At 45.6% G+C, this 12698-nt stretch overlaps 1 protein-coding gene across 5 annotated transcripts in view; it reads right to left on the reverse strand.

Moving 5' to 3' along the window:
* LOC130377684 (equilibrative nucleoside transporter 2-like) overlaps window positions 1–11265 on the reverse strand; it is a 28975-nt gene extending 17710 nt beyond the window's left edge. Inside the window, exons 1-2 of one of the 5 annotated variants that reach the window (XM_056584851.1) lie at window positions 11172–11236; window positions 9448–9613 (exon numbers count right to left, since the gene is read on the reverse strand). The gene's annotated coding sequence lies outside the window, so the exon portion shown is untranslated. The other 4 variants (XM_056584864.1, XM_056584843.1, XM_056584856.1 and 1 more) reach the window with 4 other exon arrangements.
* Window positions 11266–12698: the final 1433 nt, after the last annotated feature.

Here is a 12698-nt window from a genome sequence, read left to right on the forward strand (position 1 = left end):
TCACAGTTTCCACAAGATTGAGAGTCTATAACATTACAGCATGCCATCCTTGCCACGTTACTTTTGCCTGAACAGGGTGGTAGTCCAACATTTTTGTTTGAAGTGGAGATATTGATGGCGCGTCTGATACCTTCAATTTTATCAGTATAAAAAGCTGCAAACTCATTGCATTTCTGCGTGGAATGGAGATCAGGTGGAATTTGTGTTGGGGGGTTGGTCAGTCTGTCAACAGTTGCAAAATAGGGTTTTTGCATTATTAGTGTTGGTTTTAATTAGCCTGGCTCCGCCCGCCTAAGTACTTCCGCTCAATTTGAATTTCCCTTCAGTACTAGGTCTGGACCTGCTGTATGTAATTTGGTTTTCTGGGGCCGCCACAGCGGCGCCCAATCAGCGAACAGAGGGCGTGTCTGAGAACAATGACGATGGCGTGTTGTCAACGATTAGACCCAGCTTCGAAAGTTGACTGCATACATCATCTCTGGCCTTAGTATAAAATATTGATTTACAATGTGCAATTTTTCCCTGATAAATTAAATTAGACGAACAAAACCTGCAGCTGTCGTTGACGGACATTTTCGTGCAGACGCGCAAGGTGTTTGGTTTGTGTACATCCTGCGCGTGATTCCTGGCGCATGACATACGTCACAACCAAACGTTAACGATTGGTTATGGCAGATCCAGAGTGGCACTGGGCAGATCCAATCATTTTAAACTTCCAATCATTTTAAAGGCAGACACCCGCCTTCAAGTGAGTTAACGTTTGTCAATTGATTAGGTCCAGACTCTCTGTACAAATGAAATGAAATGAAGTGAAGTACGAGAGTCTGGTAGAACCAGGCTAGGTTTTAATGATATTGGAGAAAAATGTTTCTATAGCATTTTTTAAGTCTAAATTGTAGGCACGGAGGCTCTCTTTATAGATATCATGTTGAATATGAAGTTTTGTTTTACGCCAGATGCGTTCAACCTTCCTGCATTCTTTTTTCTGTGCTGTTACAGAAGCAGCTTTTCTCCAGGGTGCCTTTTGCTTTCCAGAAATCGTTTTAACCTTATAAAGGTGCAATGATATCTATGACTTTCAAAATTTTCAAATTAAAGTTTTCTACAAGATCATCAGCAGAACATGGGTTTAGAGGTGGTAGCAAGGAGATGGCCTTTTTAAAAAGTACATTAGAATCTTCATTGATATACCGTTTTTTTGACAGGAACATTTTAAAAGTATAACAAAAATGGAGGCCTATTCATTCAAAATATATGCATACTATTATTTTAACCTTCCTGTCGTGTTCGGGTCAAATCCGACGGATTTTCAACACACACACACACACACACACACACACACACACACACACACACACACACACACACACACACACACACACACACACACACACACACACACACACACACACACACACACACACACACACACACACACACACACACACTTAGGTGTCCTCTCTTTCCCGTGCTTATGTACCTATCCCCCCACGTGAATAGGGATGGGGATCATTAATATTTATTGATATCGATACCATTTGATACTCCTTAACGATCAGAGTCTTTATCGAAACCACTATCGATACTTTTCTATTAATTGGTGGAAATACGACACGTTTTTAGTGATGAGGAAAATATTTAGGAAATAAATAATTACATTTTAAATTAAATATGTAATTCTTAATAAATATTGACTTCAGTAGTTTTAATTATATCTAATAAAATGATTAGAGCACTATACAATTGTATTAGTAACACAGAAACATGATACACAGTACAACATGATAATACAGTATTACTGATACCAAAAACTCAATTTACCGTTTCTCTATGTTACATTTGAACGCATCATGATAACCGTCGTTTTACTGAGCCAACCTCAACACATCGTCACGCAGCACATCTGAAACTTTATTTACTTTTTATTAGATAACTAGCTTGTATGCTACCGATTACAACACCGATTTCACAATTGGATTACTATTTTTAACTGACAGGACTAGCGACAATGTCTGTGTGTGCGATTACAGTTCGTACTTTGAGTGGATGATTAAGACAGGCCCGTCTGTGGTGCGACAGGAGACGGAGGAGACAGGAGTATGAAGGTATTATTGTAGCAAAAGTCTTTAGCACCTGTAACTGCAGAATTTGAATGCGTACACTAAAGTCACAGTAAATTTGAAGTCGTATATATTTATTTTGCATGTGTACTCTAAAGTCACAAATGTGTAACAGTACATTTGTAGTCGTAAAAATTTTTATTTATTTTTTATACCATTGTAAACACAAAATAGGGTCTACGAGTACGCTAATCTGTGTTACAGGTGCACAAATCCTTTTGCTACAATTATTGCAGCGCAGTTGGTGCAAAACACATTCGCACACCCGTGTTTCATAATCTGAGAACATGCCCAAAAGGTGTGCATTCGTTAACCCAAATTTGAACAAATGCATCAGAAGTTGCACATCTGTGAACGCTATGTTAATTCAGCATTTTAATGAGCGAGCACAAAACCATTTTACAACTGCTCGAATCTGCTCCTGCAAGTCTCAGCTGTGGGTTTTTTTGCAGGTTGTTTTGCAACACCCCTAGTTGGTAAATGTGTAGCAAAAGTATTCGTATCCGTAGATGACAGAGCGTCCGTGAGCGGGACAAAATAGTCCCGCCCATAATTTCCTAATCCAATGAAAATCGCCGGCAGGGATGCATTTCTCAAATTACACTGGGACCCACTGCGTGCCAGTCATGGAGCTATAGGCCTAAAGATCGCAGCATACCCAGCGCGGGATAGGCCTACGTTTCTTTCTGGAGAAGTGAAGAGGGCGTCCTACTGAACGGAGATGGGTATCCTACATTATGTTAAATGAAATGATTTAGTTCAAGTGAATTGAATTCCCTCCAAAGTATTTCATTAACATGCCGCAAATGTCCTTGAATGTATTTTAATGGTCGCCATAATAACATAAATTCAGAAATGTTAATGCAATACTTTGGGGAGAATTCACTTAGTCATTTCATTTTACATAATGTAGGATACCCACCTCCGTTCAGTAGGACGCCCTCTTCACTTCTCCAGAAAGAAACGTACCCGCGCTGAGAATGCTGCGATCTTTATAGCTCCATGGCTGGCACGCGATGGGTCCCAGTCAGGGACGGCTGGTATAAATGAAAATACAGTGAAAATAAAAAAAATATTATTAAAAACTTAGAACATATTGTTTTAAATGTTGGTAGAACCTAAAGGAGCAACAGCACCAAAAAGGGACCCAGATATATATATCTTCGTTTTTTTCCTGTGAATGGGCTAAATGTATTCAGCCCAAGCGCAGTAGCGTAAGCTTCCATTGACGTTTGATTGACATGTGCCCTGACACGCCCCCTTCATATGCTTCCCATTTGGGCTAAATTAGTTTAGCCCAAAGGCTGACCTAGCACAGTAGCTACAGTACAGTGACCTTCGACTAATCACAGCACAGTCAGTAGCGCAAGTGCAGTATGGCGGGCGTTAGCATGAAAATTAGTGAAGTGGATTATTTACTTTCTAATCGGTTTTCTTTAATGTCTTTGGAGGAAAAATTGGAAGTGAAAAGATTGGGGACACATCAACCAAACGATGTACAGATTTACTGTCAGGAGTGCGGTCAGAATATGGCCGGTAATAGTGCATTTGTAAGCGGGTCAACTACGTTTCGTATCGAAACATTTAAAAAGCTGTCTAAATAACCCAACATGACGTGACAAGTGTGTAGAGATAGTGGCCCCTCTCCAAGCTGCATTTCAGCGACAGGCAGTAACAATAAGGTTCTCTAAGGAATCGGAAATGATCTCATTTAATGTTGCATACAACATTGCCAAAGAGGAGTTGCCATTCTCAATTTAAATCCGAAATTATTCTCATGAAGAGAAATGGATTAAACATCAACCCGACGTATAGCAATGAGATGGCATGTGCACAATTCATTGCAGTAGGCCTAATGGGCGACACCTTAAAGCAAAAGACAGCTGCGGACGTCGGAAACGCCACATAGGCCTACATGTCCTTCATGATTGACGACGACACAGACGTCTCTACCAAAGAGTGTGTGATCGTCTACTGCCGCATTTTGCGCAAAGGGAGACCAGTCAACATTTTAATTGTGTAATACTTTAAGCACAAAAAAAGTTTTATTTTGCTTAATGGTTTAGTTCGAAATGTTCAATTTCAGCTCAGTGAAGCACTTTAAACACCTTATTTTTCTTCTATTTATAATTGTGCTTCAAATAAAGACATGCCTTTCTCTACAACTTAATCTTGTTTAAAAATCATTCACATTATATGAAAGTTATGAACAGAGATATAAAGGTGACCTCATGGCGTCTGGAGCCCTGTGAAGTATTGATAAATGTAATGCATTCTTTAGCCCACCCACCCAAAATCACCACCAGCCGTCACTGTAATTTGAGAAATGCATCCCTGCCGGCGATTTTCATTGGATTAGGAAATTATGGGCGGGACTATTTTGTCCCGCTCACGGACGCTCTGTCATCTACGGATACGAATACTTTTGCTACACATTTACCACCTAGGGGTGTTGCAAAACAACCTGCAAAAAAACCCACAGCTGAGACTTGCAGGAGCAGATTCGAGCAGTTGTAAAATGGTTTTGTGCTCGCTCATTAAAATGCTGAATTAACATAGCGTTCACAGATGTGCAACTTCTGATGCATTTGTTCAAATTTGGGTTTACGAATGCACACCTTTTGGGCATGTTCTCAGATTATGAAACACGGGTGTGCGAATGTGTTTTGCACCAACTGCGCTGCAATAATTGTAGCAAAAGGATTTGTGCACCTGTAACACAGATTAGCGTACTCGTAGACCCTATTTTGTGTTTACAATTGTATAAAAAAAAAATATTTTTTTTTACGACTACAAATGTACTGTTACACATTTGTGACTTTAGAGTACACATGCAAAATAAATATATACGACTTCAAATTTACTGTGACTTTAGTGTACACATTCAAATTCTGCAGTTACAGGTGCTAAAGACTTTTGCTACAATAATACCTTCATACAGGAGGACTCTTTTTAATTCGGAGACAGTCGAAGGTACTACATTTGGCCTTTATTTGATGCACAATGCTAATGTGCTTGGCCATTGAGGTTGTTTTCCCCCCTTTACAATAAATGATTTTCGCCCTTTTCAGCCATCCTCGCGAGCAAAGTTAACCGCCAGACTTCACTTGTTTTACATGAAATACATGTTTGCCGTGACGCGACTCGAGGGACACAACATTACGTTACAGGACCTACGGGACAAAAAAAATAATGAATGAGCGACGGGACTCGATAGTGGTATCGATTAGCCCAAACGTTAACGATTTTCGGGTTTTGAAAAAAGTGGAACCGGATCCTTGATAGAACCGGGTTTCGATCCCCATCCCTACACGTGAACCACACTTTCAATACAAAATGTATGATATCTTCTCACAGATCCCCTATATATAGCTTGCTTGTGCATTGCTCTTATTTTACTATGACCACAATGAGTCAGCGCCCGATCAGACGATTTTCTGTCAGAGAGGCTCTTGACCTTTTTTTTCAAACTGATGAAGAGGGGATTGAAGTTGAACCAGAAATAGAGGAGGAAGTCTCAGAAATATAAGACAACAATCCTGATTTTGATACAGACCATCATGAGATCGAACAGTCAACATATGGCGAGGAAGAGGCCCCTGAGGAAGAGGCACCTGGGGAGGGGGCACCTGGTGAAGAGGCCCCTGGGGAAGACACACCTGAGGTGGAATTCCAGTCCAAGGATGGTAACTTGATCTGGTATTCATCCCCCCAGGACAGAGGAGGCAGAGCAAGAGAGGAAAGTATCATTAGGATGATGCCAGGGCAAACACGGTATGCAACATCTCGTGTGGATGACATCAAGTCCAGCTTCCAACTCTTTTTACCAGAGTCCATTGTGGAAATTATACTGGCGATGACAAACCTGGAAAGGGGGCGTGTGTTTGCGGACACATGGAAGACATTGGACCAGGTAGACCCCCAAGTGTCTGTTGATTCTAGCAGGAGTACATCGGTCCAACAATGAGGCTAGAAAAAGTCTGTGGGATGCAGTCAGGGAGGCCTATATTCCGGTGAACTATGTCCATGCAGAAGTTTCATATCCTCTCAAGATTTATCAGATTTGATGACAGAGCTACACGATCTTTCCGCTGGAGAGACGACAAACTGGCTGCCATCAGGAACGTTTGGGACAGGTGGGTGGAGCGCCTACCACTAATGTACAATCCAGGCCCTGAGGTGACAGTGGACGAGCGCCTGGTCCCTTTCAGAGGTTGCTGTCCATTCAAACAGTACATCCCAAGCAAACCAGGCAAGTATGGGATCAAGATCTGGGCAGCATGTGATGCCAGGAGCCGCTACGCCTGGAATATGCAGGTTTACACAGGGAAACCTGTTACTGGAAGGCCAGAAAAAAAACAAGGCATGCGTGTTGTGTTGGACATGACAGCCGGTCTCAAGGGGCATAAAATCACATGCGATAACTTTTTCACATCACATGGGCTTGGTCAGGAGCTGCTGAAAAGAAAGTTCACCATGGTGGGGATAGTGAGGAAGAACAAGCCTCAACTTCCCCCTGCACTGGTTTCGACCAGAGGGAGAAATGCACTATAATCCAAATTTGCTTTCACTGACACACAGTCTTGTGTCATATTTGCCCAAGAAAAATAAGAATGTCATCCTGATGAGCGCTCGACACAAATACGCCGCTGTCAGCAAAGCAGAGCATAGGAAACCCCAGATCATCCTGGACTACAACAGAAACAAAGGAGGCGTTGACTGCCTTGATAAGGTAATGTATATTTTCATCTGTCATGCATTTGATTTACTTGTATTCATGCAACACATTTTGTGTAAGACAGATTCAATATTATTTCATATCTAGTCATTGTTTCTTTCATTGTAGCTTACTGGTACATACACCTGCAAGTGAATCACAGCTCGTTGGCCTGTGGCAGTGTTCCACAACATCCATGATGTGTCTGCATGTAATGCATATGTGGTGTGGTCAGCGATTGACCCAGTCTGGAATCAGGGGAAATGTTTCAAGAGGAGACTCTTCCTGGCAGAGCTTGGGAAAGCTTTAGTGACTCCTCTAATTCAACTGCGCCAGCACCTTCCCCGCACACCAGCCTATGGCAGTCTGGTGAGGAGTCTGCAAGCCCCAGCCACTGCCCTGGCCGCTCTCCCCCCAAAACAGGGGCAGAAATGGAAGAGATGCGAGCTCTGTGCCCCTAGAGACAATGAGACAAGTCTTGCATGTTTCAAATGTGATGCATACGTTTGCAAGGCACACTGCAACCTGATTGCAAAATGCCACTCCTGTGTTTGAACTGTGGCATCCCGCCCCTGAAACCTCGGCCCGGGCGGGTCCGAGGAACAGTGGTGAACGGGGTATACCACCGCAACCCACCAGCCGGCGACAGGGAGAACCCTGTCTTTCCCCCCAATCAGCGAGATGGGGGACACCCGGCGGCTGGGAGGAGGAAGACCCGGAACCGGCTTAAAAGGGACCACGGAGCGGGAGCAGGGACACGTCGGGCTTACGCAACCCACCCGAGGACTAGAGGCTCACGGAGACCCTAGAGCGAGAACGCATCCTGTGACTCAAGCTAAATAAACGCCAAGTTCGGCTTAACCCATCGCTTTCTCGTGATTTGTACCTGGAACCCGGCTCATTCGAGGAGCGGGTCACCACATAGGGTGGAGAATGCAGGCAAATGCTCTCCCCCTCTGCGCCAACATCACGCCATGCAGAATCCGGACGGAACCGCGGCGTCGGCCGCCCAGCAACAGCAGCGGGAGACCTCCGAGAGCATCGCCCTGCTCCGCGAGGCCGTGCTGCAGCTCACCCAGCACGCCGTCCGCACCGCGCCGACCGCCGCCCCGACCAGCCGGCTCACCAAACTGGGACCCGACGACGACGTGGAGGCGTACCTCGACGTTGTCGCCCAGCAGGCGAGCCAGGACCTGCCGGCGGAGGCTGCGCGCAACGCGTCCATGACTGGCGGTTCGATGTTCGGGGAGCTGTACGGACACAGATCGCCCAAAACCGCCGGCTGGTGAAACGGTGGCTGACGTCGGGAGAGGGACCCAGCCCAATCATCGACACCACCCTGCGGCGGCTCCCGCCGGACGCCCGACGCGTGCTGGCCCACCACCATCCCGACACCGTGGATGACCTGGTACGGCAGCTCGAGAACTGGCAGGTGGCTCAGCACCTGAGCGCCAGACCCGTCTCCACCCCCCGACGCGTCGAGACCCGCCGAAACCCAAGGGGACACGAGACCGGGGGGCCCCGGCTCCCGCCCTCAACCCGCCGAGCGGATTGCCGGAGACTCGAGAGGGGTGGCGCTGCTACGAGTGCGGCCAGCCCGGCCACATCGCTCGCTACTGCGAGCGATGTGGAGACCGGGACGTGTCGATGCCATCGGCCTACGCGATGCCATCGGCCTACGTGTGGAGACCGGGACGTGTCGATGCCATCGGCCTACGCGGGCCAGGGGGCGGGCCGAACCTGTATGCTGGCGACCTGTTGGACGCAGGGGACGTCCGGAAGTCCGACCATCCCGAGACACGCAGGCCCTCCTGGACACCGGCAGCGTGGTTACCGAGAGAGGACAGCGTTCTCCACCCCCGGGGGGCTGTATCAGTACACCGTCCTCCCCTTCGGAGTACATGGCGCCCCGGCAACCTTCCAACGGATGATGGACCAGCTCCTTAGGCCCCACCAGGCCTACGCGGCGGCCTACATTGATGATATTATCATCTACAGCCCGAGCTGGGATGTCCACGTCCGCCAGCTAAGGGCCGTGCTGGGGGAGCTGCGAAAGGCGGGCCTCACCGCCAACCCGGCCAAATGTCGTCGCGGGCGGGAGGAGACGACGTACCTGGGGTACCAGGTAGGGAGGGGAACCGTACGGCCACAGGTCAGTAAGGTAGCCTCCATACGGGACTGGCCTCAACCCTGCACCAAGAAACAGGTGAAGGCGTTCTTGGGTCTGGTAGGCTACTACCAGAGCTTCATACCCGGGTTCGCTACGCTGGCCAGCCCCATGAATGACCTGCCCCGAAAGGCCCTGCCGGACCGAGTCACCTGGTCGGAGGCAGCTAACCGGGCTTTCGGGACTCTTCGCGAGGCCCTGTGTTGAAAGCCGGTACTGATAACACCTGATTTCACTCTGACAGTGACACCCGGGACAGTTCACACGGACGCCTCGGAGGTGTGACTCGGGGGGGGGTCTTGTCCCAGATCCACCCCATAACCTTCATCAGCAGGAAGCTCCTTCCCAACGAGCAAAACTATTCAACCGTTGAGAAGGAAGCCCTGGCCATCAAATGGAGCCTCGCGAAAACTCAGGTACTATCTCCTAGGGAGGGATTTCACCCTGGTCACCGACCACGCCCCCCTGAAGTGGATGGCTGGGGCCAAGGACACCAACGCCCGGGTGACGCGGTGGTTCCTGACCCTCCAGAACTTCCGGTTCAGGGTGGACCACCGACCGGGCAGGGAGCACGCCAACGCCGACGCCCTGTGACGCCGGTATGCCTGCCTGGAGCGGGTCACCACAGAACACACACACACACACACACACACACACACACACACACACACACACACACACACACACACACACACACACACACACACACACACACACACACACACACACACACACACACACACACACACACACACACACACACACACACACACACACACGTTCTGTGAATTTGGTCTCTGTTTTGATTTTTCTGTCTTTTTTTTACAATAATTCCTATTGTAACTCCTATTCACTGCATTTATTCATGTAAAAAAGTAGTCTGAGGCATTGTTTACAGGTTAAAATGGAGTTCAATAAAATTTGGCAATGATCATTGTTTTTTTTGTTATTGTAAGGGCAGTTAAAGCAGGCCGGTCAAATTTGACCGGGAGCACCAAAGTAAGGGGAGAGAAACGAACAAGGCACAAAGGTTAAATGAAAGAGGGGTTTTGTTTTACATCATTTGTTTATATTGTATACGTCGCTGATAGAGGAAACGAATCGCAACGGCAATCCCGGTCGGATCCATCCGATAGCGCGCACGCGCGCGCGTGTGCGTGTGTGTTTCTATTCTCGCTCGTTCGTAATTCTTATATCAATAGCCTCCAATAATATAATAATAGGCTATATAGGAACATTGAGAAACGGCTATCTCATAGTCTTTTTCAAGCCACTGAATGTTTGTTTATAGGGTACAGCTGGTGTGCCGTGTGAATACGCATACCTTTTCATTTATATTCATTCAAAATATTAACATACAACGAAAGAGGCTGGTGTTTTGTTTTAGATAGCCTAATTTGTAAATATTGTTCAGCCTATATGCCTACATGAGGCCGTAGCACAGTTAACAGACGAGCTAAGGTGGTGAAGTCTTCGAGTCCGCTGCTGTTCCAATTGCAGGTGCGTACTCGTCTCGGAGGTTTGTACTTGGAAGACCGGACTTGCCATGTGCGAACTTCCAAGTCCACGAGTCCGCAGTTCGCGTACTTGGTATTGAGAATCGGCTCATGTGTCTCAGAATGAACCACGTGTTGACCTTAACCTCTCTCCGAGTCATACCTTCCCGAAACCATGACATCAGAGGACTACCAGCGCGTTTCATTGTGTGAAGACCATGTGCTCGACTGATCGCCAGAGTTGTCCGATTAAAGTCAGATATCAAGTTATTTATTTAAAAGTGTATCTTTAATAAAGCCCCATTAAATTATTGATCAGGCCAATTATTAATTTAAATAAGGTGATCATATCTGAGTACAAGTCAATATATTTGAATACTCATACTCCACACAAAAGTACATGGACCTGACTTATACGTGGCGGTAGGCTTCGAATGATAAACGCAATATAAACCCCCTGGTCTCCAGTAGGCTAGTAGTCACCCTGATGATGCCAATGAAAGTCCATTGAAAAAGTGGGGCAAAGCGCGCGTAGAGTTAGTTAGATATACTTTCGGTTTCTTGAAAACACCATATATAAGTTGCTTTAAAGTTTCGTAAAGGCATACGTTTGTATCTAAATAATATTCGCCAAAAGCCTTTTTGTACTAATAGCAAGATTTCATCGTTACCTGCTCAGTAGGCTGTTCTGCAGTGCGTCCTGTCAAGTCTCTGGTTAGGCGCGGACGGAGGAGGAGGCAGGGCTTCAGAAGAGGAAGTGGCACGTTCGCGCCCAATTATTTGACTGTTTCCCAAAGTGAAGGCTGCAGCCTTGCTAGAACACTTCCTTGCTAGTCGCGTCCTATCAGAGCCCGTCTACGAAGAGCATGGCACTTCCTATACGCCCCATTGTACCGATATTGGTTGTCGTTCCATTAGACATCCACTGGGGGTGATCGTGGGCGAGTCCAGATTAAATGGGAGTCTATGGGCCTAGACGTTTAAATATATCTCTTTCACCTGCTTGTCGTTTAAATATCGCAAATTTTATTGTAGATTCCGCAAGTTCAATGTAGATTATAGTTCAAAAGCCAAATGAATGTGTACTTATGTCCTCTCGATTTCTTACAGTTTGGGCCGTTGTTGGCCGTACACGCTAGCATTCTGCTAATGAATGCTGATTGGTCAGGGACGGACTTGCGACTGATTACGACCAGAGACCCCTCTTGATGGCATCTGAAGCTGAAGCACAATTGGAGGACTTTCCGTCGAAGTTATTTTTTGCGTACTGTATTTATATTTTCCTGCAGGCACTTTTATTTTTTATATAGTTATGTATGGTGAAAGTACATGGGTGTAAATGGAATTTCTTCCACTTCTTGTGTTCAGTGTTCAATGTGTTATATACATGGTACGGTATGACAACCTTAAATAATACAGTCAATGTCCCGCTCAATATCATTTCATCTGTCATTGTCTGTTTTTTGAAAAGAAAGCCTTGTAAATGTGCAATGATAAACTGCTCCAACCGTGGAAACGGATTGTCCTTTTTTTCGTTTCCCAAGGACAGAATAACGTTCTTGCTTGCTCCTGTATGAATGGTCTTAGGCTACCTGAGGCTGCACCTGGTAGGGAATGTTGCGCTGGAGCCCGGGTAAAATCGCACATGACTTATTCAAGTTGCGCGCTAGACATTCTCTAAAGTGTCAAGACTCAAGCACTTAACTTACCTTAACCGATTGTTCCACACAAATTGTTTGTTAACGATTTAACAACTTCAACATCTGCTATTACTGTAGTTTTTTTTTTGTAGGACTTACTAGGTCATGGGCTAATGACCTTGCACAGAGGGAAAACCATCTGCACCACTTGTCAATGATTTCTACACTGTAAAAAATAAAAAGTTGGGCAAACTCAAAATTGCAAGGCAACTTACTGCAATCAATTTTTGAGTTTTGAGCCCATCAAAAACGTGATTTTTTTCTTTAGACAAACTTGAAAGTTAGAGTTATACCAACTAAGATTTTTATATTTCACAAACTCAAAAATATAAGTCAGGGGTGTTAACTTAATATTTCAAATTAAGGTTAATATTATTTAAAAAAACAACATTTCAAAGAATGCAAAACGAGTTTTAAGTTCACTTTATTAAAATGAATAATCTGAAACTTCCATTTTACATTTCTGAATGCCAGACAGCAATAGAACAAGCAACATGT

This window comes from Gadus chalcogrammus, chromosome 3, assembly GCF_026213295.1.
Source record: "Gadus chalcogrammus isolate NIFS_2021 chromosome 3, NIFS_Gcha_1.0, whole genome shotgun sequence".
Classification (NCBI taxonomy): Eukaryota; Metazoa; Chordata; class Actinopteri; order Gadiformes; family Gadidae; genus Gadus; species Gadus chalcogrammus.